A 26,172-nucleotide genomic window follows, 5' to 3' on the forward strand; every position below is an offset into this window, starting at 1 on the left:
AAAAGGAATTAAGAAAGACATAATTTCTCCCCATCAAAGCCTGACTGTTTTACATCTCCACCTCGCACTGGCAGCCAGGCTTTCTGCCTTCACAGGTGCCACTTTGATTTCAGTCACGTAGGAAGGGAATTTGAAACACTTTCAAAGTGATTAAAGAGAGGAAGCTATTGCAAATTTGGGATAAATGCAATAATCACGTTAACTGTTTGTGGCCATGGGGCTTTCAGGAGGGGAGTCCTTGCATTAGCGGGCAGTGGGGCTGGGGCAGGTCAGAGCGGTGGTGGCAGATGTGGCGATGGCATTGCCGATGCAGGTGGGGGTGGCCTCACTAATCAGAACGTTAATTCTTCTTATTGCAGCTACTGTTTACTGAGCATTTACCCCTCATCCCATGTTCTCCCCTTTAACCTTCACCAAAGCCCCATGAGCAGGGCGTTATGATCTTTATAGTAAGGACACCGAGGTCCAGGGAAGTTCGGTCTCTTGTTCTAGATACACAGCTGGAAAGTGGCCGAGTATGGATATAGAGTCATTCCTGCCCGGTTACTGAAACCGCTCAGCTTTCCACCTCACTGTGTGGGGTCTGTCTGTCCTCTGCGGTGTCCCAAGGTGTCCCTTCTTCATGTTTAGCAAAACAGACCCAGACTGAGTGGGTGGGATCCTGGCTGATTATTTCCCCAATGCTCCCGGACTTGAGGGAATTCGTGTGGCTCACCCCGTCCATGGGGGAGGTAGCTCTGAAAGCTCAGGAAGGGTGATAAGAGGCTGAAAGCACCATCCAGAGAAAGGATGAAGTGAGGTCACAGAATGAAGAGCCAGGTGACCAGGTCCATGAGGAGGGTCCAGAAGAGCTGATGTGAGGAAGCAACATCTTCTTCTCCCATGGGACCCTGCCGTGGCCACAGTGACGGCATCTCTGAGCTCTGGCTGTGGGTCCCAGGAGCCCTTCCATTACCCCCACGTCCTCTCCACACTGGGATCAAATCCACACATCTCTCTCCTTCACTGGATGTTCAAGCACCAATATTTTCTGGAATGAGCAGGAGTCTTGGACGTCTTCATAAAGCAACTTCAGATTTTCCCCTTTAAACCGTCACTGTGGGCCTGACTGCCCCTTGCTCTGATGAGATCTCCAGGAACCCCACACTTCTCTGCTTACACTTGGATCATAAAATATCCTGTGGTCACCTTAGCCCCCAAGACAGTTTCAGTTCAGTAATTAAAATGTCCTGTCTGGAGTAATACCCAAAGCTCCAAACTGCGTTTCAAGCTTGCAATAGGAAAAGGGAGTAGCGAGAGATTTGTCTCTTTACCTCTCTGTATTAGTTTCCTACTGCTGCTGTAACAAGTGGCCATGAATTTGTATTATGTATTATCTTACAGTTCTGGATGTATTATCTTACAGTTCTGGATTTATGTATTAAATGCAAATACATAAATGTATTATCTTACAGTTCTGGATTTATGTATTAAATGCAAATACATAAATGTATTTATCTTACAGTTCTGGATTTATGGTATTACAGTTCAGAAGTCTAAAATGGGTCGGCAGGACTGCATTCCTGGTAGAGGCTCTAGGGGAGAATCCATTTCCTTGCCTTTTCTACTTTCTAGAGACTGCCCATCCTTGGCTTGTGTTCCCACATCACTCCAATCTCTGTCTCCATGGTCACATCTCCTTCTCTCCAGGGCGTGCTATCCCGACAGCGAATCCCCTAATTTTATCATGTGCAATGTGAATAGGCTGAGATTTTCCCAAATCATTTCTCCAAAGAGTTCTTTTCCTCAATTTCTCTCTTTCCTCTTGCATTTTACTAGAAGCAGCCAGAAGAAACTAGCCTGCACCTTCAACACTTTGCTTGGAAATTTCAGCTCCAATTCCAAGCTCATCGCTTACCAGTTCTGCTTTCCACACACTGTAGGACACAATTCAGCTAAGCTGTCTGCCACTAGACAGCAAAGATTCCCTTTCCTGCAGTTTCCAATAACGTGTGCCTCATTTCCTTCTGAGCCCTCACTAGAAGCATCCTTAACATCCGTATTTCTGCCAATAGTCTGTTAGCGATGATTTAAGTGTTCTCTAAGAAGATATAGGTTTTCTTACCATGCTCCTCACTTCCTGCTAGACCCTGACTGGCAGAGTCTTTAACACCCATATTTCTACTAACAGTCTGTTCCAGACAATCTTGGCTTTTTCTATCGTGCTCGTCAATTTTCTTTCACCCTCTGCCCACTGTCCCGTTTCAAAGCCACTTCAACACTTTTGGGTGTTTGCTACACTGGCACCTCACTTCCAGGTACCAAAATCTGTATCAGTCAGAGTTCAACCGGAGAAACAGAACCAGTATTAGATTTGTATTAAGAGATTTACTGAGCAGAACTGGCTCACGGAATTGTGGGGCTGGCTAGGCAAAGCTGACATCTGTAGGGCAGGCCATCAGGGAGAGCAGGGTGAGCTCCCTGGCATGAGCTCCCTGCTCTCTGGAGGTGGAATTTCTTCTCCTTTAGGGAAGTTTCAGCACTGCTCATAGGGCTTTCAACTGATGGAATCAGGCCCGTTCAGATTTTCTAGGACAGAATCCCTGAAAGTCAACTGGTTATGGACTTTAATCACATCTATGAAATACCTTCAGAGCAACCCCTTTGTGAGTATCTGATTGAATAACTGGGGATTGCAGTCTAGCCAAGCTGCTATATAACCCTGACCACTGCACTCTCCCACTCTCCCCTCCTCATCCCGCTAGCTATTGAGGCACCTGAGGGGGTGGGCTGGGGCAAGAGGAGAGGTCAGAGGGCAGGAATGGTCCTCAAAACTGGTGGGGAATCTGGCAATTATTTCCTCTAGTGTTGGCTGCTGTTTACAACTGACCCTTTCTCTCCTGGGTGCTTTTGAGAGCTTTCAGATCCCTGGTACATCAACATGTGCTGGATAATGCTGCGTAACAAATGGCTCCAAACCTCAGTGGCTTAAAAACCAGCATTTATTCTCATGAGTCTGCAGGTCCACTGTGATTCTGTTAACTGACACTGGGCTGGGCTGGGGGGTTAGCTCCAGGCTGTGGGTCTGGTTCATGGCTCTTCCGTATTCATTCTGGGGTCTGGGTTCAGGGCCACCTGGGGAAACTTCTTCCCATGGTGGATCACTGGAGGGCAAGAGGGCAGGCCTAACCAAGCAGGCACATCTGTGGCCCCTGCTCCAGTAGCACACTTTGGGCCGCAGCAAGTCACTGGCCCAGCTCAAGTCGAGGGGTGTGACTGTGGGCTGTGCCCCCATGAGGCCACAGCCAGGGAGTGATGACTGGGGTCTCTCTCACCAGCTCCTGTCTGGTGGGCGGTTATGGCCTTCCCTTGGCCTCTGATTCCTGCTGATCTTCCTCGCAGACTATCTTCTGAGCCCCCATGGCTCCTCTAGGTGGCTCTCCCGAAATGTCTTTCAAGACCCCTCTGAGCTGTCTCCCCTCAGCTCTCTGCAGTGCTGCCGTGGGCCAATTCCGTCAAGCTTCTGCCCTTTAGATTTTTCAGATGTGAGTCAGACGCCCACCCACTGTCTCCCCCGAGTTCCACAGGGACGTGTAGCAAGTAGTCTTGGGGCCCTTTCCCTAGCAGCTCCCATCCCTCTCCCAAAACCTCTCCTGGGCCCCCATGCCCGGCTTGGGTTCTGTTTGTGCAGGAAGGATCAATTGCCGAGTTTGGGGTCATTGGGCTTTCTCCTCTGGTCACGGGCATTTTTCTCTTTCTCAGTCAGGCGTGTCCCCCATGCTGCTTGCTTTCCGCTGGACACTGCATTTGTGTTTGGAGATGAGACATTTCCTGTAAGGTCCGCTGTGCTCCGCTGAGCTGGGCGTTGTGTGAACCGTTCATTAGGACTGCCCGTTAGCTCTGATTCCCTTCAGCGACTGAGAACAGTTTATTCTGCTGAAGGACCAGAATCTTGGCTCCTCCCAAACCTCAACCCCAGAGGTTTTTTGGCCATCTGGGTGCCATAAGATTAGGGTAGACAGTCCTGGCTGGTGGCTGGATGTGTGTTTTACACCATGTGACACAGAGACTTCGTTTGGGCAATGACAGGGATGTGTGTGAACGCTGATTACATCTGCAGGTACCAGCCAAATGAAATGAAGTGTAACTATATAATGTTAGGCAAATTTAAAAGATTGTTATTTCTGCTGGGCCAGACGGATACTTTCCAGCGTCGAAGAGTCACCTCTGAGGTCAAATCCAGATTGCTTGGTTTATGCTTCTGTGAATCCAAGTACAATGCGAGAACGCTTTCGGCTGAAGAAGCGGGTCCTGCTAGCCAGCCATCTGTGCCTCTGTACCGTTCCCCGCCGTTAAGCCCCCTCTGAGTGGTGGCCTGGCGTGGCCCAGCCGGGTGAGTTGCATCTTCCCTCTGTGAGAGGAGGAGAGGCCGGCTGTCCCCCAGAGGAGGGGAGAGCGCTCATGTGGCCTCCCGCCCTGCTTCTGAGGCTGGAAAGTTCCAGGGCTCAGCAAGGCCTCAGCAGCCTGCTAATGGCCGCACCTTGCCCGAATTGGCCGGCCATCCTTCAAGTCCCAGTGGGATTCAATCCTTGCTGAAGCCTCCACGCTGACGTGGATGTGTCTTCCTCCCGGCTGCCCCAGTGTCTGCTCACCTGTGTGCCGTGACACGGTCCACATGGCAGTGTAGTCACGTGTGGATTTATTCTGTCTCTCCTGAGCTGTGGGCCACTGCAGGCCTGGCTCGGGAGTATCTCTGGGGCCCCTGGCAAGCAGCACAAGCTCACTGGAGGCCAGCTGAAGACGTGGAGACAAGAGGGGAGGCAAGGAGACATCTCTCCCCCCCAGCATCCAAGGGACCCAAACTGGGCTTCTGGGTGAGGCTGAAATGCAGCCGTGTTGCAGGGTTTCGGTGGAGATGCCGGGTAGCTTGGTGTTTGGCCATGACTTTGAGGTGATGAACTGAACATCACTCTTCTCTGTCTGGGGATGCTGAGGCCTCAGCCCATCTCATCCCAGCTTCACTCGCCTGGTGGCAAAGCAGACATGTCTAGCAGAATCCACTGGTCCCTGACTGCTTGTTAGGCAACATGGACCACTGGATGGAACATTCTGGCAGAAAAGAACTATTAAGTCATCCAAATGATGAGGTGACTATTAAAAAAATTGTTTCAACTCCCTCAGGAACTTCACAGCTTTTTAGCAGTGAGACCTGGGGAAAGTTACTTTTTCTGCAAAATGGGGTCAATAATAAATCTACTTGATAGGGTAATAGTGAGAGTTAAATGAACTAATACATACAAAGTACTTAGAAGCCAGCCTGGTACATAGTGAGTGCTACGTAAATGTCTGTGATAGGTCTCTTCTTTATTATCATCATCGTTATCATCACCATCATCATTAGACTAGGTTATTAGTCCCAAACATGGGTCTCTGGTCTGCGGCTGGTCTGGGAGGGAAGCTTTCACCAGCTAGTCAAAGTGAGAACTAAATGCCCGTGTATTATATGTATAGTGTTGCCAACTTTTCTTTTTGTGGAAGGTTATCTTTTTTTTCTGCAGTGATGTCCTTCCTACTCTCTTAGTGCTAACAGGTGATTCTTCAATGAAATATTAATAACTGCAGATTTTTTAAAAGTCCCATCTGAAAACAAGAAGCTGCCCATGCTGAGGGTCTTAGACATCACGGAGTCCAGCTTACTTGTTCTTTGTGTGAGGAGGCCCTGCTCAGAAGGTAAGTGACTTGGCCAAGGTCACGAGCCAGAATCTCAACCCACCAAGAATCTGGGTAGTAAACTTGCTCTTGGTTGGGTTTAAAGTGGTTCCCTCCAAAGGAAAGGAAGGGACCCTGAAAGCCAGGTGAAATTCTCCTCAATCATCAGTAAGTCAGAAAGTATAACGAGGAGAAGTTGTAAATATTTAGGTCAATTCCACAAAACTTTACTGAGCACCAGTTAAGGCCATGTTGCATCCTAACAAATGCCTGTCCGACCCCTGCTGCCACCTCCCTGCCCCACAAGGCCAGCACTGGTTGTGCCCCTAGGAAGCACCAGACTTCACAGGGAGGGATGCATGATTAGCCCCATTTGACAGGGGAAGAAACTGAGACTTGGAGAAGTACCATAACTTACCCAGGGTCACACAGGCAGAGGCAGAGCCGAGAGGAGCCCAGGTTTGCCACCACTGCAGGCACTGAGCGTGCCCTCGGCTGTACCCAAAGTCTGTAACTGAGTGCACATTTGTGTATGTGATTATTCGATTCATGTCCATCCCCTAGTGGCTCTCCAGGGGAACAGAGAGTGAATGCCTTTTGCTCACCTCTTCTCCCCAGCACCCAGCACAGTGCCTGGTGCAGAGTAAGAATTCACTGAATACTTAGCGAATGAATGAATGAATGAATGAATGACTGTGTTGAGAATCACCCAGGGAAGCTGGTTAAACATCAGAATCCAGCCCCTACTCCACCCCAAGATTCGAATCCAGGAACCTGGGAGGCGAGGGGGTGTACACATCTGCCTTTTAAGCAAGTGCCTGGGCAGTTCTGGTGCCCATGACCCACAAACTGTCCTTTGAGAAATCCAGCAATTGGGAAGTGAATTTTTCTGATCATCAGATGGGGGGAGTTGGTATTTTATTCTGCAGGCAATGGGGGACCACTAGAGGTATTTGAGGAGGGGAAGGGAAGCCATCCAGAGTTGTGCTTTATAGAAATTCCTTGATGGCTGTGCTTGTCTCCTTGCCTGATAACTGATGCCCACTCCCCCACCTCCCCCTGCCTTTTTTTGACAACCACACTGATTCTGAACAAGAGAGATTCATGACAAACATCATCAGGCAGCAGCACGGAGAGGCCTGTTCACTCCCAACCTTTTCCTGCCTCTCTGACAGCAGGCAGGCCATTAGGGGCTCCCTGGCCTTCCGAAATGCCTTGTTAGCGCATTTAAGCCCTTTGTATGAGGCTCTCCTCTGCCGTAATTGGGCCTTCACTCTGCTGCACTTCCTGGCCACAGAGCTTGTTAGCTGCCAGGCAAAGCTGTGAATTCATGGAATGGCCAGCGAGGCTCATCTTCCATAGGCAGCCCCTCGACGTGAGCACCCACGGGACTCCAATGATCCAGGAGGGTGCCCTACTGCACAGGAGGAGAGAGGAGTTAGGGTTCAAGTTGGGAACGGGGTGCATGACAGAATGGAGGTCTCAGCTCTGGGGTTTCTACAGGTCTCAGTTCAGTTCTGTGCATATTTGCTGAATGTCTGTGTCTAAGGCTGCCGTGTTGGGTTTGCTGCCCACCCAGTTACCAGAAGCAAACAATGACAGCGTCTTCTGGTTCTAGGCTGCGTTTCCTTGGATGTTTTTGAGAAGGAGTCCCATTTGGGCTGTGTGTCAGCATGAGGGGAGTAGCCCCCCTGGATGGAAGGAGAATGGCAGCAGTGCTGGACTTAGAACCCAGCTTAGTGGAGGAAGCTTCCACGGCCCTGGCTCCACGGCAGAGGGGACCCTGTGGAGCCCTGTGTCTATCCAGGGCTCCTAGATCCCGAATTTTTGGAGTGGATCTCATGTGTTTTTTCTTCTGCTTCTTTGTTGACATTACCGAAGTGCCTCTAGGCTCCGCAAAGCTGCCTTGGACTAGGGACTTAGGTAAACCGTGTATGCGAGGGAATGAGAGGAATCTTTGTCAAAAGAGAGTAGAAAGGAATTTGTAAAGAGAGGAAGAGAGGACGGGAAGATTCTGCATCCTCAGGTTTGAGTCTGCAAGTGGCCAAGTAGACTCAAGCTGGGGCAGATGGGCAGGATTGCAGGAGCAGGACAAAGGGAGAGAAATGTCTTCACAGCACAACTTAGGCCAAATCCATTAGGAGGTGTGGGAATTACCTTCAAAGTACTGTCTTTGAGTCACATCTCATTCTTCTTTTTTTTCTCTAATAAGGAACAATCCTTCCCACCTTTGAATCTTATGCTTTAGACCCCCTCCCAGTCCAACTCGCTGATTCTCAACACAACCCCGAGGACTGGGTATTATCATTCCTATTTTACAGGGGAAGCTAAGGGTCAGAGAGGCACAGTCATGTTCCCCGAAGTATTATATTGGTTACAAAGTGACTGCCTCTCCCCTCCAGACCTGCCCTTCTATACTCTCCTTTGCAAAGCTGGGGCTGAGACCACATTCTCACTTGGCCAATTGGTTTCCTATTGGGTTTTGCCTATAGGGGGTGCTAGAAGGGTTCTGGAAGGCAGGAGAAGGGAGAAGTGACACAGTCCTTGTTTTGCCTGAAATCTCTTCCTTTATGGTGTGGTCATCTTTTGGCCCAGCTGTCACAGATGCTAAACGTCCCCTGGGCTGATTCTCTGATTCCTGGGATCCTCTCCAAAGAATCAGGGGGGACTCTTCTCCCCCCACAGCTGCCTGCAAATTCACTCGTTCTCTGAATTTGTGTAACCTCCTCAGCTTGTCTGTGAAGAGCTCCTCCAAAACACCCTTCTCATTACAGTGTTAGATGAAAATTTAGTAGACAAGGCACATAGCAGAATAAACTTTCAATTAAAATATACAGACTGCAATGGTGAAGGGAAGCTGGAGAGAACTTGCAGGCATCTTTGCAGCGGATGTGCTCGAGATTTAATTTTACTATGACATCTCCTTGGAATTACACTGCTAATTGATCACGTTGTGTCGGTCTGTTATTTAAACTTTCAATAAAACGGAGATTAATGGAAGGTGTAATCCTCCCGGGCAGAACAAATATTCCCATTCCTCATGTCAGGTACAGAAATGGAAATGCTCGGCTAACAGCTTTTTGCATTCAATCTGCGAACATGAAGTTAATCATGAAAAATGCAGTGATTCTTTAATTGCTTAAATGAAATTTTTTCTGCCTGCCCCATTTCTCACCCAAAATAGCCACCCTTGTCGGAGACTGGAGTGAAGTGGCAGAGAGGCAGGGGCAGTTTTCAGAGGCTGGGGCTCTGGGAGGGGCTGGCTAGGGTGGCCGGCGTCGGTCTCCGAGGGCAGATTCCACCACCCCTGAAGAGCGGTGTGGCTGTCAGATGGGATTGGAGCTGGGAAGGGACTAAACCCAGCTACTGCAGGGGCCAAGGGCACCCCCTGCCCATTTGTGACTTGGACAAGAGTGTGTAGTGAGCCATGGGGAAAGGTGTGTCTGTATCTGAGACTTCTAAGAAGGGAGTCACAGATGCTGGAATCTAGAAGGCCACTTAGATAGAGACCCTTGACTCCTAGTTCAGATCGGGGGCGGGGAGGGGGGCAGTGCAGCAGTTAGGAGCACTCCAGCTCCACCACTTATTAACCATGACCTTGGACAAATTGCTTAAGTTCTCCACGCTCTGTTTCCCCTCCTGTAGATGGGAATAATAGTCACTGTCTCCAAGAGTTGTTGAAATAAGTGTTGTGATATATGTAAAACACTCAGAATCCGAAAAAGAATATATATACGTATATGTGTATATATAAAACCAAATCACCTTCCTGTACACCTGAAACTAACACAGTATTGTAAATCAACTATACATCAATTAAAAAAAAAAAAATTGGGCCCATCCCGTCCTATGTGCCATGCAGGTGTTGGCTATCACCGTTATGATTCTCTCAGCTGATGCTTCTGTCTTTTTCTGCGGTACCTCTGCCTAGTTCAGTAGCATTTAAGCACATAATTTGGGGTCAGAGGATAGGGTCTTGATTCCCAGCTCTTCCGCCATCTGGTTGCTTAACCTCTCCAAACCTCAGTTTCCTTCACTGTAAATGGGACCTAGCCCCTGGGGTTGCTGTAAAGATGAAATATATGTAGAGTGCTTATTTCATATCAGTGTGCAGAAAGCACTCGATGAGTGGAAGCTGTTATGATTATGAGCAATGCTTCCGTCCAGGCCCTGCAGAATCCATCCAGCCCCCTTCCTTTTAAGGCAGCTTAAGCCATGAGTACAGGAAACACAGACTCAGGATTAGCTGTGATCCATCTCTCAGTATATTCCACCGATTTGGATTCCTTGAACTAGGTCTGGATAATGAGAACCCACAGCTGAAGGCTGTTCGTTCTGACCCATGCCAGCCCTTCAGATCCTTGAAGCTGGTCGCCTGTGCCCCTCTGTCTTCTCTTCTCCAGGAGGAGCACTCCCAGCTCCTCCAAATGTTCCTCCAACACAGTGGATTCTGGTCCTTGATATTATCTTAAGCCACTTTCATTTGGTCAAGCCCAGTTTGCTCATGTCCCTCTGAGAGTGTCAGAGGCTCAGTACTTCAGGTGAGTCTGGAGTGGTATAAAGGAGAGTGACATGGCCACCTCCCATATTCTGGACTCCATGTTTCTATTGATGTGACCCAGATGGCATTTATTTCTTGGTAGCCATCTCACACTTCTAATTCAGTGAAATAAAACTTAACTTGTTTTTTCCTGAGTTCTTTTCTGTGCCTGTTGATGCAGAGTTACATTCTTGCATCCTGTGCTAACACAGCCAGATTTCTGGACTCAGATGTAGGTCTTTACTTTGTCCTTCAGGGACTTTCTTACATTCTTGCCTGCTGGTGTTACTTGGGCTCCTAATTCTGACATCCATCATGTGAATGTCATGTTTTTTAAATATTTCAAAGCATGACATCAAATCTCTTTCTATACAGATGAGAAAAACAAGACCTAGATTGAAAGAAAAGGTTTGCTTAGGAGGAGACAGGTTCTCTAGAAAACTGAACCTGAGACGAAAACTTATGTGTCATTGGAAAATACAACCTCAGGAAGCAGGAGTGAGGGAAAGGGCGTGAGTAGGGTTGAGGGAGGGCACCTGGAGGAGAGTGGCTAAGCTGCCACAGCTTCCAACAAGCTGATTCCCTGGTACTGTGGGTCATCTCAGAGAGGCCATATGAAACTACAGCAGCTCCAAAGAGTCTGTCTAGACAGTGGTTCTCTCCGGGGGTGATTTTATCCCCCAGGGAACATTTGACAGTGTCTGCAGATATTCTTGATTGTCATGACTAAGGGGAGTGCTATTACCTCTAGCGGGTGGAAGCCAGAGATGACGCTAAACATCCTACAATGCCCAGGACCCCTGCCCCCCAAACAAAGAATCATCCAGCCCAAAGCGTCCACAGTGCTGAGGTTGAGAAACATTGATCTAGGCTAGATGCGAAGCGGAGGAAGGAACAGGTTGATCTGTTGGCTCCCATAGCCCTTTGGTTAAAATTCGCCCACCCCAAGGGTGTTAATTCCTGACATTTCTGGGTTGTTCGTTTGGGAAATCCAGTTGGGTCTGGTGGTGTCTCTTGTCTCAGCAGCAACGAGGAAGTCCTAAGTCGGGAGGCAAGAGGGCTGTGGAGCAGGCATGGGGCGGGCATCGCGGTGCGCCCCTGAGGGATTTAGGCAAGTCCCTCATCCGCCCCAGTGGTGGAGGCAAGGGCAAGCTGAGACCACAGGAGCAGGATAAGCCACGGCTACAGCCGTTCCGGCTAGAAATCAAGGCAATTTGCATGTCTCCAGTGGCACATCCACTGAACCCTCTCTAGGCTCATTATTTTGAGTCAACATCTCCAAGACACGGTTTTCTGGCCAGTGAATAGATTGGTATCATGTCAAGTGCCCAACCCAGGGCAGTTAGCCGTGGCTGTATGTGGGGAAGAATGGGTCAGGGTCACAGGCACATGAGCTATAAAACACGACTACTTATTCGCAGAAACTGTGGGTAGAAAAAGTTCCATTAGAAGTAGAAGTAAGTGGGACTGGCAGTGATTAACATCCTTGATACTCTAAACTTTGTAAAATCCACCTTAAATTCTTGGTGGAAGGAGGTGGATGTAAGCAGTGGTGTGCTAGTAAATGTTTAACAGCCGGCTCTGTGGAGGGGAGAGGTGTGCCGCCATTTGCAGTGCTGGCTGCTTTTTGTGATGTAAATACTTTTACCATGGCTGATTTCAAGTTATGAATGGATTAACAGTCAGCTTGTAGATTCCCTGAAAATGGAACAATTAGCTCTTAGAGCCAGTGTGAGCTGCTATAGCATGCAACTGCATAAGTAAATCAATTAATTAACGGGGGAAGAGCTTAGCATGGCAGGAAAGTAGTTGTAAAACGTTACAGACCTTTCTTTACCTCCTTTAGTATAACCTTCCCTCCAATTCTAAGCAGCCCCAGCATTCTATGTTCCTTACTTCAGAGAAGGGGCATGTATGGCAGAAAGGAAACAGTTGTGAGTTTCTTCCTGGAGGTTATGTTATAGAAAGCTCTTTTGGACATTTAGACAAAAATGTTTAAGTCTAGGAGGTTGAGAGAAGTAGCTGCCATCTGGTCTCCGGAACTGAAAAAATTCCAAATGCTGGGAGAAGGAAACAAAAAAACAAAAAACAAAATGGTGGGGGAAAAGGCTGAGAGTATAGTTGTACGCAGGTCCCGGGTAGAGCACCCCCGGCCCTCCTGGAATAGCCCTGAGGAGGCAGCACGACCTGAGAGGTCCGTGGGATCTGGGAGCGGAGATCTGTGCCCCATTCTCTGGGTGGACCCAATGGAAGCCCAGAGAAAGAAGGTCCAGCTATGACGGAATTCCTGCTGTGCCATGGTGTGGAAGTGGCTGACTGGTTCCTGGGTTCTCAGCGACTCACCCATCCTGGCAGGGCCACCGGTACCTCGGAAGGGCACGGGAGGGGAGACACCGGCAGCCTGCAGGGTGCGAAGCAAGTGGGGCTACCTCTCGAGCCAGGTGGGACAGCAGCCCAGCTGAGGGTCTTGGCAAGGTCATGGCGCCGGCAAAGCTTTCCCAGAAAGCTGATCTCGGGTCTCATTCTAACGCTCCCTGAAAACAGCCAGCCGCCTAGTGGCTGTTGGGAAAAAGTGGCCTAGCAATCCTTTTCAATTATACTTCTTCTACATGGCAAGCAGAGCATTTGCTCCTAACTTCAAACAGCCGCATTATAATCAAGTTGCATCAACCTGTTTTATGGTTTTTATTTGAAATTTTTAAATTTTTACTTTTTAATTGACGTATAGTTGAGGTACAGTATTATAGAAGTTACAGGTGTAGAATATAATGCTTCACAATTTTTAAGGGTTATACTCCATTTGTAGTTATAAAACATTGGCTATATTCCCTGTGTTGTACAACATATCCTTGTAGCTTATTTTATACATAATAGTTTGTACTTCTTTTTTTTAAAATTAATTAATTAATTTATTTATTTTGGGCTGTGTTGGGTCTTCGTTTCTGTGCGAGGGCTTTCTCTAGTCGGGGCGAGTGGGGGCCACTCTTCATCGCGATGCGCGGGCCTCTCACTATCGCGGCCTCTCTTGTGGCGGAGCACAGGCTCCAGACGCGCAGGCTCAGTAGTTGTGGCTCACGGGCCCAGCTGCTCCGCGGCATGTGGGATCTTCCCAGACCAGGGCTCGAACCTGTGTCCCCTGCATTGGCAGGCAGATTCTCAACCACTGCGCCACCAGGGAAGCCCAGTTTGTACTTCTTAATCCCCTCCCCCTAGATTCCCTCCCCACCCCCTGCCCCACTGGTAACCACTAGTTTGTTCTCTATATCTGTGAGTCTGCTTTCTTTAAAAATAATCAATAGTTGTATTTTTTAGATTCCACGTATAAGTGATATCATACAGTATTTGTCTTTCTGTGTCTAACTTATTTCGCTTAGCATAATGCCCTCCAACTCCATCCATGTTGCTGCAAATGACAAAATTTCATTCTTTTTTTTTTATCAGCCTGTTTTATGTTTAAGGCCAGTAAGTTTCATCTAACTTGGAGGACGGTCTTCAAGCAAAAGGAAAGTACCTGGTTACAAAATGCTGTATTTAGGGCACTCGTATCCCCCAAAGAGGACTTTTCTGGGGACTTCTACCAATACATGGGTTCACACTTTGGCACTATCACTTCCTACCCATGTGATCTTAAGCAAATTTGCCTTGGTAAACTTATTTTCTCTTCTGTAAAGTGAAGATAGTAACTGTGTCTACTTCAAAGACTTTTTATGAAATTTAAGTGCATAAAATTAATTTATTAAATTTATAAATTTAATTATAAATTAAATTCATATGCATATAAAGCACTTAGCACCACACTTGGACACATAGGAAGCACTCGGTGAATATTCACTACTACTGTTACTATTTTGCACTGTGGTGCTGTGGTCAGTCGGTCAGTCGGTGTAGTGGCTGCAGAGGGTCAGGACCAGGGCAGAAAGCAGCTTCTTGGAATTCTTCCAACAGCCCAGTTTGTCGATGTCCTGTTAAATTAAGACCCATTAATTCATTGTGAAAACAAGCCTTCAAAAGGGCCTGGAATTTGCAGCTCCTTGTCCTGAATTAATGCTGCACGACACTGCCTTATTTTAAGAGTAATAAATGCTAACTCAACGGTGGAGAAAAGCTTGGCTGCTGTGTTCACTGGATGGCCAAGCTGGTGGCTCCTGGTGTCATCCGTTCGCTGGCTGGAAGCGGCCACGTTTTCCTGGCAGTGAGTCAGCCCAAGGCCACAGCCCCCAGCACACATTGTGGATGTGAAGTGGGTACAGATGCCTTGCCAGTGGTGAACAGGTGGTGGAGACGAGGCTGGTGCCTGATTGAGCTGGTTCTGTGCTGTTGCAGGGAATGTACTGGGCAGCTCTGTGAGGATGCAGAGGGAGTGCTGGGGAGGGCGGGGCTAGGAGAGTCCCCAGTGGGGGCAGGAGCTGCCCTTGACCGGCCAGGTTCAGGGGTCCATCTGGGGTAGGAGCTGGGGGGAGTCTGCAGAAAGCTGACCTGCCTCCAAATCTCGTCCGTCCTATGCTTTACCACCGAATCACATGGCTCAGGGCAGCCATGCCAAGATGAACCCAAAAACCAAGCACACAGAGAAATGAGAATCTGATCTATTTGCTGACTTAAGGGGGTCATTTCACAATCGACAAGTGACCCTGAAAGCCCTCAAGTTCAAGAAAGCTGCTTATTGTGATCCTAAAAAAGTAACTTCGAGTTACGGACGGTTATAGCTGAAAGAGACTTCATAAATCCTTCTGTTCAAATGCCCAATATAAAAAATGTACAATTTGTTTTTATTTTTATCAAAGTTATACCTAATTTAAAGAGCCTAATATGTCTATGAAGCTTGTTACCAGAAAGAGTCCCTCTCTCTTTTTTCTATCCCCAGAGGCAAAAATTTTCAACTTTTCAGTCCATTATTTTGGTATTTATCTTTTATCTTTTAAATATGGAGCTTGTAGCAACTTCCTGATTTTTCAGTTTTAGGCACTATCTACTGGTTTCCTCCTGTAGATGACAATGATTTTCCTCTGTCACCTCCCCCCGGCCACCCCATTCCCTCTCCTCCCAGGAGATGGTAATGGTTTTGGTGAGATCACCCTGCAATGTTCACATTATGACGCCTCTATAAGTCCCTTGACAGCAGGATCATCTAATCTCTTAGGCTTACTTTTCCTTTCTTGCCCAATCTTCCATGCAGTTCATTATTGTCTTGGCTTTTTTATTTCATTGATTTTCTATGGACTTATCACCAACCCAACACCAAACTCTCTGCCAATTGTCTAAATCTCTTCTCAAGGTGTTCAGACATACCGTGAATTCTGTACTTTCCATTTCTTTGACCAGTTCTGGTCTGAGCTGTGCGTCCTCTCAGCCTGCGGCTTGGTTGTTATCTGGGACCTCCTGGTCCAGCATCCTGGACATTCTCTCTGCCTTTCTCCCCTGTTGGAGCTCCTGTTTCCTCTGTTCCATGTTTCTCTTTCTCTGTTTACTCCCTTTGTTTGCTGAAACACATCTCCAGTGTCTTCATGAGAAATACACCTGGGTGGTAGATTTTTTTTTGACATCTTACATGTCTGAAAGTACTTTTATTTAATCTCTACACATAATTGATAGCTTGGCTGGGTAAAGACTTACAAGTTGGAAATCATTTCCTTCAGAATATTAAAGGCATTGCTTCCTTGTTGTCTAGTTTTCCAGTGTTGCTGTTAAGTTTTAAGCCATTCTACTTCTTGATCCTTCGTATGAAATCTGGAAGCTTGTGGAAACTTCCTCTTGTTCCCAGTGCTCTGATGCTTTGGGACCATGTGCCTTCGTATGGGCTTATTTTATCCACATTGTTGGGCACCTGATGGCCCCTTTCAACTTGAGTCCTGCAGTTTTGAAAATTTTTATTCAGTTTTTCCTTTCATGATTTTCTCTCTTCCCACCCCACTTCTGAAACTCCTACCTTTTTTTTTTTTTTTTTTTTGCCACGTGGTTTGTGGGATTTTAGTTCCCTGACCAGGGATTGAACCGGAGCCCTCAGCAGTAAAAGTGCAGAGTCCTAACCACTGGACCACCAGGGAATTCCCTGAAACTCCTATTGTGTGCATGTTGGACCTTTTGGACTAGTCCTCCAAGATCTTATATTTTTTTCTCCTATTTTCCTCACATCTTTGTCTTTTGTTTTACTTTCTGGAAGATTTCACTCAACTTTATTTTCTGCCTTTGTATTTTCATTTCTGCATAATTTTAGCTTTCAAGAGCTATTTGTTATTTTTTTTGTTTCATTCCTTTTTTTGATGACTATCTTCTCCTCCCTGCTAGACTGATAGCTTCCCCCCCCTCCTCCTTGCATGGTTTCTGCTTCCTCCAAGTTGCTTTTGCCCCCATGTTTGTTTAAGTTTCTGTCTTTCACATCGAAATTTTCTTCAAATATCTGGGGGCCTTGGTTGTGGCATGTATTTAAAATCTGACTAGAAGCTATGCTTGCGGGGGAGCTGGTAGATTATAGGCTTTACTGTAGTGGTCTTTGGGGACACCCACCCCAATGTTAGCATCTTTAGTTTTTCCTTTTGGGATTGTCAGATGACCTAGAGAAGGTCTTCCCCTGTCCTGCTTGACTTTCTGGGAGCTGAGGGAGGGAAGAGGCTGGCAGTGGGGCAACATCAAACATGTGAACTTTTACTAACCCCCTCTGCTCTCAATTGTTCTTGGTGTTCTCCAGTCCCTATGCTTTTTGTTTCCCCAGAGAATAGACCTTCCAGAGGCTAAGCATTCAGTCCTTCAGTGGGAGTGAAGAAAGCGTGTTGGGATCTAGCTATTACTACTTCAATAGACTTTCAACCAATGGCATTGTTTTAGTCACATATTAACCCCCATTTCCAGGGGCACAGGGTAGTAGCGGTGGGTGGTCTGAGATGTCAACCAGGTTACTTGTTAGCTTTCCTTACTCCTAATTGAGAATTCAGATTTCTTAGTTATAACTCCTCCAACTTCTTTCCAGCTTCCAACATTTTGTTGCAACTGTATCCTTTCACTTAAAAAAACAAAACCAAAAAACCTTATGGGCTTATCCCTTAAAAGAAAATAATTTTATTGCTCTTTTAGTGGGGTTTGAGATAGAACAGAACAAATGTATGTGTTTCATCCACCATCTTTCATGGGAAGTTTCTTTTTAAAGTCACAAATAATACATGTTTACTGTAGAAAAACTAGAAAATAAAGTTAAGAAAAAAAGAAGAAAATACAATCAGAATAATAATGCCTTTACTCCAGGAGGACCAATGTTAATATTGTAGAGGTAGATCCTTCCATTTTTTCACATATATCAATTATATATAAATATATTATGCATATATACAATGATTAGGAATCAATAAACATGTTTTTTTAACTTGTTTCCTCACTTACCAATATATTATGAACACCTTTCCAAGTCACTAAATATATTTCTAAAATTATTTTAATGGTTTATAGTATTACACCAAATATCTCATAATGCAGTATATTTTGGTCCAGTTCTGTATTATTGGACATTTCAGTTTTGTTTACCAATTTTTTAGGATCATAATAATAAAAACTCTAACGAACAAGTCCATTCCCAAAGTTTTCTGTAATCCTTGATTATTTCCTTAGGTGAAATTTTTAGAATGGCTGCACCAAAAGTGTACTCATTGTAATTCTGTTAATTCTCATCACCCAGGTGTCCCTATGAAAGAGGACATGCATTTCGTCATCAATATAGCAGAGGCTGGTTTCTTTGCCTTTGCCAACACAGGTATTAGATTTTAAAACACCTCCCATCCAGGGGCCCAACTGGTGTATTACTGGTGTTTTGATTTGTGTTTCTTGGATTACTGCTGAGGCTCAGCATCTCTTCCTATTCACTGGCGCTGTATATTTCTTCTTTTCTGGATGGACCTCACAGTGGGTTTAAGATTTACAGTTACACTCAGATGTGCAGAAATGTAACTTTCTTAATTTTTTATAACTAAGCTTCACTTGTTCCTGGGAGCCCCCATTTGCACTCAGCAGAAACAAACCAACTTTTGATTCAAAGTAACTCACTGCTCAGTCACCTCTAGGCGAAGGCATCTTGCCTTCTGGTCTTCTCTCTCATCCCTTTGTGGGAAGGGTGCTTGGTCCCTTTACTACTCTCAGGCAGCTTCTGTACCTACTGCTGGTGTCCCCTGTTCTCCAGACCCCTCCCCAAGCTGCAGCAGGAGCTGCAGAAGCCCATGAGGTTTGGGTACAATAATAGTCTTTAGACGCAGACAGGGGACAGGTCTCTGGGCCACATGGGAGGACAGCTCAGAAGGAGGGCTCTTTCTGCCACCAGTTCTACCCTACTGATGTCATCCCCCCACTCCTCCAGGTAGCTGCCAAGGTTCCAGGTGGAAAACATAGAGAGACCCTCTGCTCTCCACCTTATCTGGCGGCGAGGGAAATTCACCTCTGTCTCCCTTGCTTGATCTCCTTTCTAATCGCTCGTTTCTCCTAAGAGAATTTAATTGCCTTTGGAGTGGAAAAACTGTTCTCACCTCCTGTCCAGCATCCTTCCAACTCTGTTTTCTTGGCCCTCCAGGCTTTGATCTTTTTTTTTTGTTTGTTTTTGGTGGCATTTAAAAAGAAAGCTGTTTCTCTTGCAAATCAAAAATGCTCTATTGTTCCATGGAAGTCTTTAAAATCTCCTTTTTGAAAGTTAAATCTGAGCAAGAACTTTTTTTCCTAAGCCAGTGGTTCTCAGCCCTGGGTGCTCATATACTCATTAGGATCACCCCGGAGCTTTTAAAAATCCTGATGCCTAGGCAGCACCCCAGAATTCAGAACACCTGGAGGGGTGTCCCAGGCATCTGTATACTTTTAAAGCCCCCCAGGTGACTCCAGTGTGTAACCAGGACAGAGAATAGCTGTTCCAGGCTGTGACCGCCCTCCCCATCCCCGGGGCAATGGATTTGACCTCCCTGTCCTTGAAGGGAGAAGGGCTCCAGGAACCTTGGTGACAAAGCTGGGCTCTGCCGCTGAGGACATGAAGGGGTGTCCACACCTGGGGCTCACACCTGTATCTGGGGGCACTGGAGGCAGAAGAGGTCCTCAGCTGGGCGTGGAGTCCTCCTCAGCCGGTTTGACAGGCCTGAGACTGAGGCTCTGCAGCTGCATCCCCACAGGGGCCGGAGAGGACGACTCCGCCCCCCAGGCAGGAGGTGGAAAATGTTCTCATTAACTCGGCCTCAGCCAGTGCAGAAGGAAAGGGTTTCCTTGTTGCTAGAGCCTGTCAGGGACCAATATGTTACAACATATGTTTTACAGCTTCCTGGGGTCTCTGATAAATCTTTCGAGACTCCTTTATTTGCCTTTTTTCCCCCAAGGTTATGAAGCCAACTGTTTCCCTCCGCTTACAGATGCTCTGAGGCTGAGAGCTCATTTCCGTCGGAAATTAGCCTCAGAGGAGGGGAGATTCTGGGGGCAGCTGGCGCTCCTCCCACAGGATGAGGTTGCAGGCAGTGGTGGGGGTGGGATGACCCCCTCCCTGGCCATGATTTTCTGCACATATGTTCGGAACCCAGGAGAGAAGGGTCTCACAAGAGCGAACCAACCCCCAACCCGCAAAGCTTGGTAAAAACTACTGTGTTCTTTCCTTCCCAGCTGCGTACTTTTGCTTTCTCTGTGTAAGGCATTTCAATTAGGCACATATCCTGCCCTCAGGACCCTGGCCAGGTAGCCGGGGAGATAACATGTAATGATACTAGCTACCATTATTTCCAGCATTTACTGCATACCAAACACAGGTGATAGAGATAATAATAGTACTAAAAAAGCCTCCAACTTATTGAGTTCCTAATGTGGGCAGGCCCTTTAGAACACTCTGTACTCCTCACTGGAACTGAATATATCACGTCTTGCTACTGGAAGGGTGGTCCTGAACCAGTAGCAATGGCATCACCTGAGACCCCGTTAGAAATACGGAATATCAGGCTAATCCCAGACCCACTGAATCTGAATCTGTGTTGTAACAAGATGCCCAAGGGGTTTCTGGACAGATTGCTACCCCTATTTTATAGATGAGGAATCGGAGGCTCAGTGGGAATTGAGTGACTGGAAGAAGGCCACAGGGTAACCAGAAGCTAAGTAGGGATATAAACCTGCTTCACAGGACTCAAGTGATATTGGTAAAGGCTAGACTGCAGCACAGCTGGGGAGCTGAGTACTGGAGAAAGAGCACTCCCTAGATTTCAGATGGAGGAACAGCCAGAAGGGCTTCCTGGAAGAGGGGGCATTTGAATCAGACCTAGAAAGGTGAGCAGGACCTGCCAAGAAGGGGGCTAGTCTATCTGAGGTGGAGGAAACAGCAGGAGCACAGACAGGTTGGTAGAAGAGTGAGTATCATTCACCAGAACCTTCCCTTGGTGGCTGCTGGTACGTTAATTAAACATGAGTCCACCAGACTGGGGTGGTTCCCAGTCTGGCAACCACCTTGGCATATATACCTTGGCAGCATATATAAGTAAACCAGAACTGAAGCCTGTATGTGCCTTAAGGTTAGGAAATAAAAACCTGAGGACAACCGATCACAAACAGCCGACTAGGCTTTCCCAAATCAGACAACCACTTAAACTATAGCCAAGTCGTTTTCTTGCTTTGCTTCTGTGTCTTTTCAAAAAAGTCTTGCCTCTAGCTCCTGTTGGTTGTACACTGCTAACCACTTTCAGTTTGAAACTGTCGGGTTTGAATTGATTTTTGCTCAAATAAACTCTTAAAAATTTAAATACATCTCAGTTTATCTTTTGACACTGTGATCTTCTATATTCAGAAGCAACAAAGCATTTGAGGCAGGATGGCGGTGATTCAGGAAAACTTTGTTTTCCCCTTGATCTGTGGCTGCCAGAGGGGGCCGCCACACAGCTCCTGCCTGGGCTGCAGGATGCTGAGATGGACCTGCCTTGAGATGTTCCGGGCCCTTGGTCCCTGCTTTTTGGGGCTAGTGACCCCTTTCCTCCCCTGATCTCCTGCTGTAGCATGCTCCTTCAATGGCCCATGCTCAGAGAAGGGCTCACAGAGCCCCTGGCCCTTGGACACAGAACCCCTTTTCTGGGCAATAACCAATGGTCCAACTGGAACCCGTGTTGTAACCTTGTCTCCTGTCCCTGTTCTCACTTCCAGGTCTCTCCATCAGCCCAGAATATGCCCTTGACTTTCCCCTGACTGTCACATCCTTCTTAGCCCGACTCAAGGTCACCATCTTGGAAAGCATTCCCTGATCTTCCCAGGCTGGGCTGGGCACTCCCGCTCTGTGATTCCACAGCCCATGTCCTGCCCACTGTGCTCGATGGTGCTTATCACATCATACTGCAAGTATCCACTCTGCCTCCTCATGAGACTCTGGCCCCTCCTCAGTGGCAGGTTCTGGGTCTTTCTCCTGTGCTCCCAGCATCTGGGGGAGCAGCTGACATAGGAAGTGCTGGGTGAGTAACTGTTAGACAAGCCAGTGTAGGCTTCTCTGCCTCTAGTGTCCGGGCACAGAGCGCTGATGGGAGCAGCAATGTGGCAGCTTCCATCACGGCGGCTGTCCCTTTCCGGATACTCTCCTCCCGGCTCCTCACCTCCCAGCCTCTTCATTGTCTCGCCTGTGGCTTTAATGCTTGTGAGACCATCCAGGATAATTAAGAGAAAGAAGTTTTATGCTGTTTATGGGGTTTCGATCAAAGATTTTAATTAACCTACCTTGCTTTAAGCCTTTGAATGTTCAGTCCCCAGGGCTGACCATTTGATAATGGAATTAATGCTTCTAGGCAGAGTGGGGGGAGGGAGAGGTTTCAACAAGGAGGGCCTAGTGATTGTCTCATTAACCCTTCCCAAGATGGATAGATTTCAGCTCAACATAAGCGATTGATCTCAGTCTGAGCTGTTCATGGACGAATGAGGTGTTGGGAGTGGTGGGGAGAAGCCCGTCACTAGAGGTATGCTCGCAGATGCTAGACAAGCTCCTGGGAGGGATCTTAAAGCTGTGAGTCGGTCATCGCATCACTGATCAGTCTAGGTCACCTTTAGGGAATTGCAAGCCCTGGGAGTCATTCTTTCTGTCCCCATGCCATGCTGGGGCAGGGCAGGGCAGACTCAGCCTGACTCACAGAGACACATACCTGCGGCTCTGGTTTGAGGCCAATCTCGCATTTCTGCTAGAAAGACGCAGATCAAAGGCAGCAAACCCATGGAGCCAAAATCCCTGCAAAAATCACCCTTCCAACCAGCCTCCATCGAAGCTGCAGCAAATACTGTATGTGCAGATACCACTTCAGGGATTGGAAGCCCCAAACTGATTGTCACTGGAGAGGCAGTTGCCTGCAGGTAGAGGGACCTGAGCAGATATTCACCAGGGACCCCTCAAAACAACCCACCAGAACAGGCCCTGGCTGATCTCAGGTGCTGGCTCCTCCCAGGCACCAGCATCTCATTTAATGCAAATGAGGATCTTGGTGGGACAATCCGATGCCCTAACCTTGGAGGGAAAAGAAAGTGCATTTGGGAATGTCTGGGGTGGACGGGGTGCATGGGGTGGGGAGGAAGATGGGGTGTCATGATTAGCTAAGATCTGCTGAGCTCACTATCTTCCAGGCACTATGCTAAGTGCCCTACATGTATCACCTCGTGTAAGTCTGCTTGGTATTATTATTTTCCCCATCCTACAGATGCAGAAACCGAGGTTGCTTGAAATATGGCTTCCCAGGAAGCCTGGGAAGTCTGCAGGAAGAAGGCCATGGAGTTTCTGGCTTTTCCTGGTCTGGACTCCATCACTCTTTTCCTCAACATCCAGCACCTTCCCACCTGCAAGAGCTTACTCATTTCTTCCTCTATTATCCTTCAAGGTTTGGCTGAAATGTAGGTGACCAGCATCCCCCATGCCCCAGCATCCCCAGCTCCCACCCTGCACCCCTGGCTGGACTTTTCCCTGGATTTCTAAAAGGCTCCCTTGGATTTTTATCTTGCCAGTTATTTCCTTCTTCCTGGCATGATAAACACCTGATTTAATGTCCAACTTCACCCTGCAGACAGAGACTGTTTCCAGGTGGGAACATATTTGATTAAGCTGTGTCCTGTGCGTGCTGACCACAGCAATAACACCAGGTTCACGAGTGGATATTGGGTGAAGTGAGAGAGGAAAAGCTCTCCTCTCCACCCCACTGGGTTCCATGGAGACAGAAGTGGTAAAGTCTTAACCAGCAAGTATTTCCCAAGTCTCTCCAATGTGCCATGGGTGTTGGGGATAAGGTGGGTGCTTCTCATCATAAGCCCTTCTGAGTCGCTTGTGTTTTTAACATATGTGCGTATATTAACTTGACTTTAAAATGTATGTTAAACAACTGAACTAATGGCGTTTCCTTTCCTCTCCCACGGAAATCACCTACCAGAGGGCAGAAAGCCAGACTCCAGTTGGCTAAGCTAAGCGTGAGCCTGGTGGGGTGCCCTCAGCTCCCCATTTGGGTGGCCTAGATTTTGAGAGAAACCCCTGTGTATCCCAATTATGTCTAAATGCCTTCAATTATTTGGAGAAAAAAACAGCAACATTTCTATAGGAAGCCGTTTCTGGGAGAGTTGTGTGACGGGTATAACACGCCAGGTTGGACGAGGGGACCCCTTCCAGGCCTGCACGTGGGGAGGGCGAGGGTGGCCCAGGAGGGGGCCTTGGAGAGGAATGCTGCAGAGAGCAAGGTTCCTGAGGCAGGGGAGGGCTGGCACCCACCGAAGATGCATGAGAAGATGTGCCCAGGCATCTCTTTCCACATCCAGAAATTGGGTGCAAGGCCTGAAGTTTCCCTACACCTTCCAGAAGTTCAGATGAAGAAAAAGCGCAGGTTCTCTGCTATAAAGATAGGACACATTTAGAAATTGATTAAGCAATAAAGGAGAACAAGGGCTGGAGTTATTTGGGACAGTACTTATTATAATGCACATTTTATTAATGTGCGGGTTCTGAGAGCTCCCTCCCAGAGCTGACATCCTCCTTGGCTAAGGGGACTTCAGAGATCCCGGGGCTCTAATCAGGGTCCTCAATACCCTGACTCTGATCTCAGCTAAACCCCAACCAGGAACATAACTGAGTCTTTTCTCTGGTCACAGAATGAGCCACAGGCTGAGCCCTGACCTTGGCCGTATACTTATCCCTAATCCTTACCACATACTGACCTCAGCCCGTGACCTCAGCCTCAATCCTGACTGCGGTCACTGATTAAGCCCTGACTTCACAGACTAACCCTTGCCTGTGACCCTTCTTAAGGCACAGCCCCAGACAGAATCGCAGCTCAGCCGCTGGCTCTCACATCAAGGGGGATGAGTGGGAGGACGTGATGGAGCTGGGCAGGTGTCTGCCTCCCCCACCACTGGAGGCTCGGATGAGAGCTCCCAGCCCCACCTTGGGGCCCCTGGGTCGGGGCCGGTGGAGGGCTCGGGAACTTAGGGGCTGTGTGGGGTTTTCCAGGCTCTGTCCTGGCTTCACATGCAAGGCTGATTAACATGCACCATTCTTCCCTCCGTCCCCAAGTGCCTTCTCCACATCATTGCTTCACTGATTAATTCCTCAGAACAAAGCACCCGGCACTTATGTGCAGATTGAATGGAAGATCCCAGAGGCCCTTCCCGGTGCCGGCTGCCCAGTTCTTTCCCGAGCGCTTGCTCTGTTGAAGTGTCTAAGGAGCCAGGAGGCCGTTAACTGGACCAGAAAACAGCGTTCTGCCTCCAGGATGCTGGGTTTGCTGGTTGCTGGGAGATAGTTTCACCCTAGAGCCAGCTTAAGAGAGTCACATTTGACATCCTGACTAACTGATGTATTGGGTTAAAATCTGTCAGTACGTGAAAGTGGTCCTTCTTTACAAACACAAGATAAATGTAGAAGTTATCTTACCACCAACACGACTGTCATTATCATCACCAGCACCATCATCACCATGATCATCATTATCATTATCTCATCATCATGGCTCTCTATGGAGATGGTTTACCTGCATTATTTAATCTTTAAATATCAGGAGTAACTGTTTAATTATTAAAGAGTAAATTTGATACTCTTGTTGAGTATCACTACAAGAGAGGCCATGGCACCCCACTGAGTTCAAGACCAGGAAAGCAAATTCCTCAGTGAATTTGTAGGTTTCCCATTACCAGCCTCAGAAGCATGTGAAATCCATATAATTTTCCTTGTTTCCTTGGCTGCAAGGAAATTCCAGAATTTCTTTCAATTGCTGAAGCTTTCCTCAGCTGGAATTTTCTCAATATACCTTTCCTCTACCCATCTGCCTTTATTTTTTGGTCCCCTCCTCCCAGTCTTCAAATCTTGTTTTTATGGCATCTGAATCTACACTACAAATGTGTGTGTATAAACAAACTGATATGTCAAATATTATTCTAAAGTCAATGTGTACATCATGTTTGGGTTTCTCTTCCAGTGTTATGGAGTAAGTGCCTAACAGACTGACCCTCCTTTGGATAATAATTATAAACTACAGATAAAATATAAAAATCCTGAAGGCTCTGAGGAATGAACAAAAGCAGGCAGATTTTGTATGGTTTTTGAAACTTGGAAGGGACAGGCATGTGGTGAGTTTCCCATTTTCATGATTTTTCGTCTGAGGGACACTGTAGCCATGATACAGCACAAAGCAGTGAAAACTCTGACTGAAAACCATTTCTGCAACTGGATGAACAGGACAGAGCCAGAGGACAGCTGCTGGAAAGTGAGGGAAGAATTCTAGAAAGGAGAAAATCAGCGAGGGGAGCCCCAATTCTGTAAATAAGTTCTGCTTCAAGTCTCTGGCTGATCAGAGTAGCTTGCAGCTAAGGCTAAAAGAACTGAAATCAAATTTGATCTGTCCACTGCACATTAGACAGTTTGTGGTTTGAGTCTAACCAAGTTAGATGCCTGTTAAACAGACACTAACACTTTTCAGAGTAATATGAAGTACACAGAGTCTTCAGAACATAATCTGCAAAAT

General features: G+C 47.3%; 1 non-coding gene across 1 annotated transcript; it reads right to left on the minus strand.

Annotated features, from left to right (window-relative positions):
- Positions 1-16,199: 16,199 nt before the first annotated feature.
- On the minus strand, positions 16,200-16,272 carry TRNAK-UUU (transfer RNA lysine (anticodon UUU)). The gene has a single exon. It is a non-coding gene; the product is annotated as a tRNA-Lys (tRNA).
- Positions 16,273-26,172: the final 9,900 nt, after the last annotated feature.

This window comes from Eubalaena glacialis, chromosome 19 (assembly GCF_028564815.1).
Source record: "Eubalaena glacialis isolate mEubGla1 chromosome 19, mEubGla1.1.hap2.+ XY, whole genome shotgun sequence".
In the NCBI taxonomy this organism is placed as follows: Eukaryota; Metazoa; Chordata; class Mammalia; order Artiodactyla; family Balaenidae; genus Eubalaena; species Eubalaena glacialis.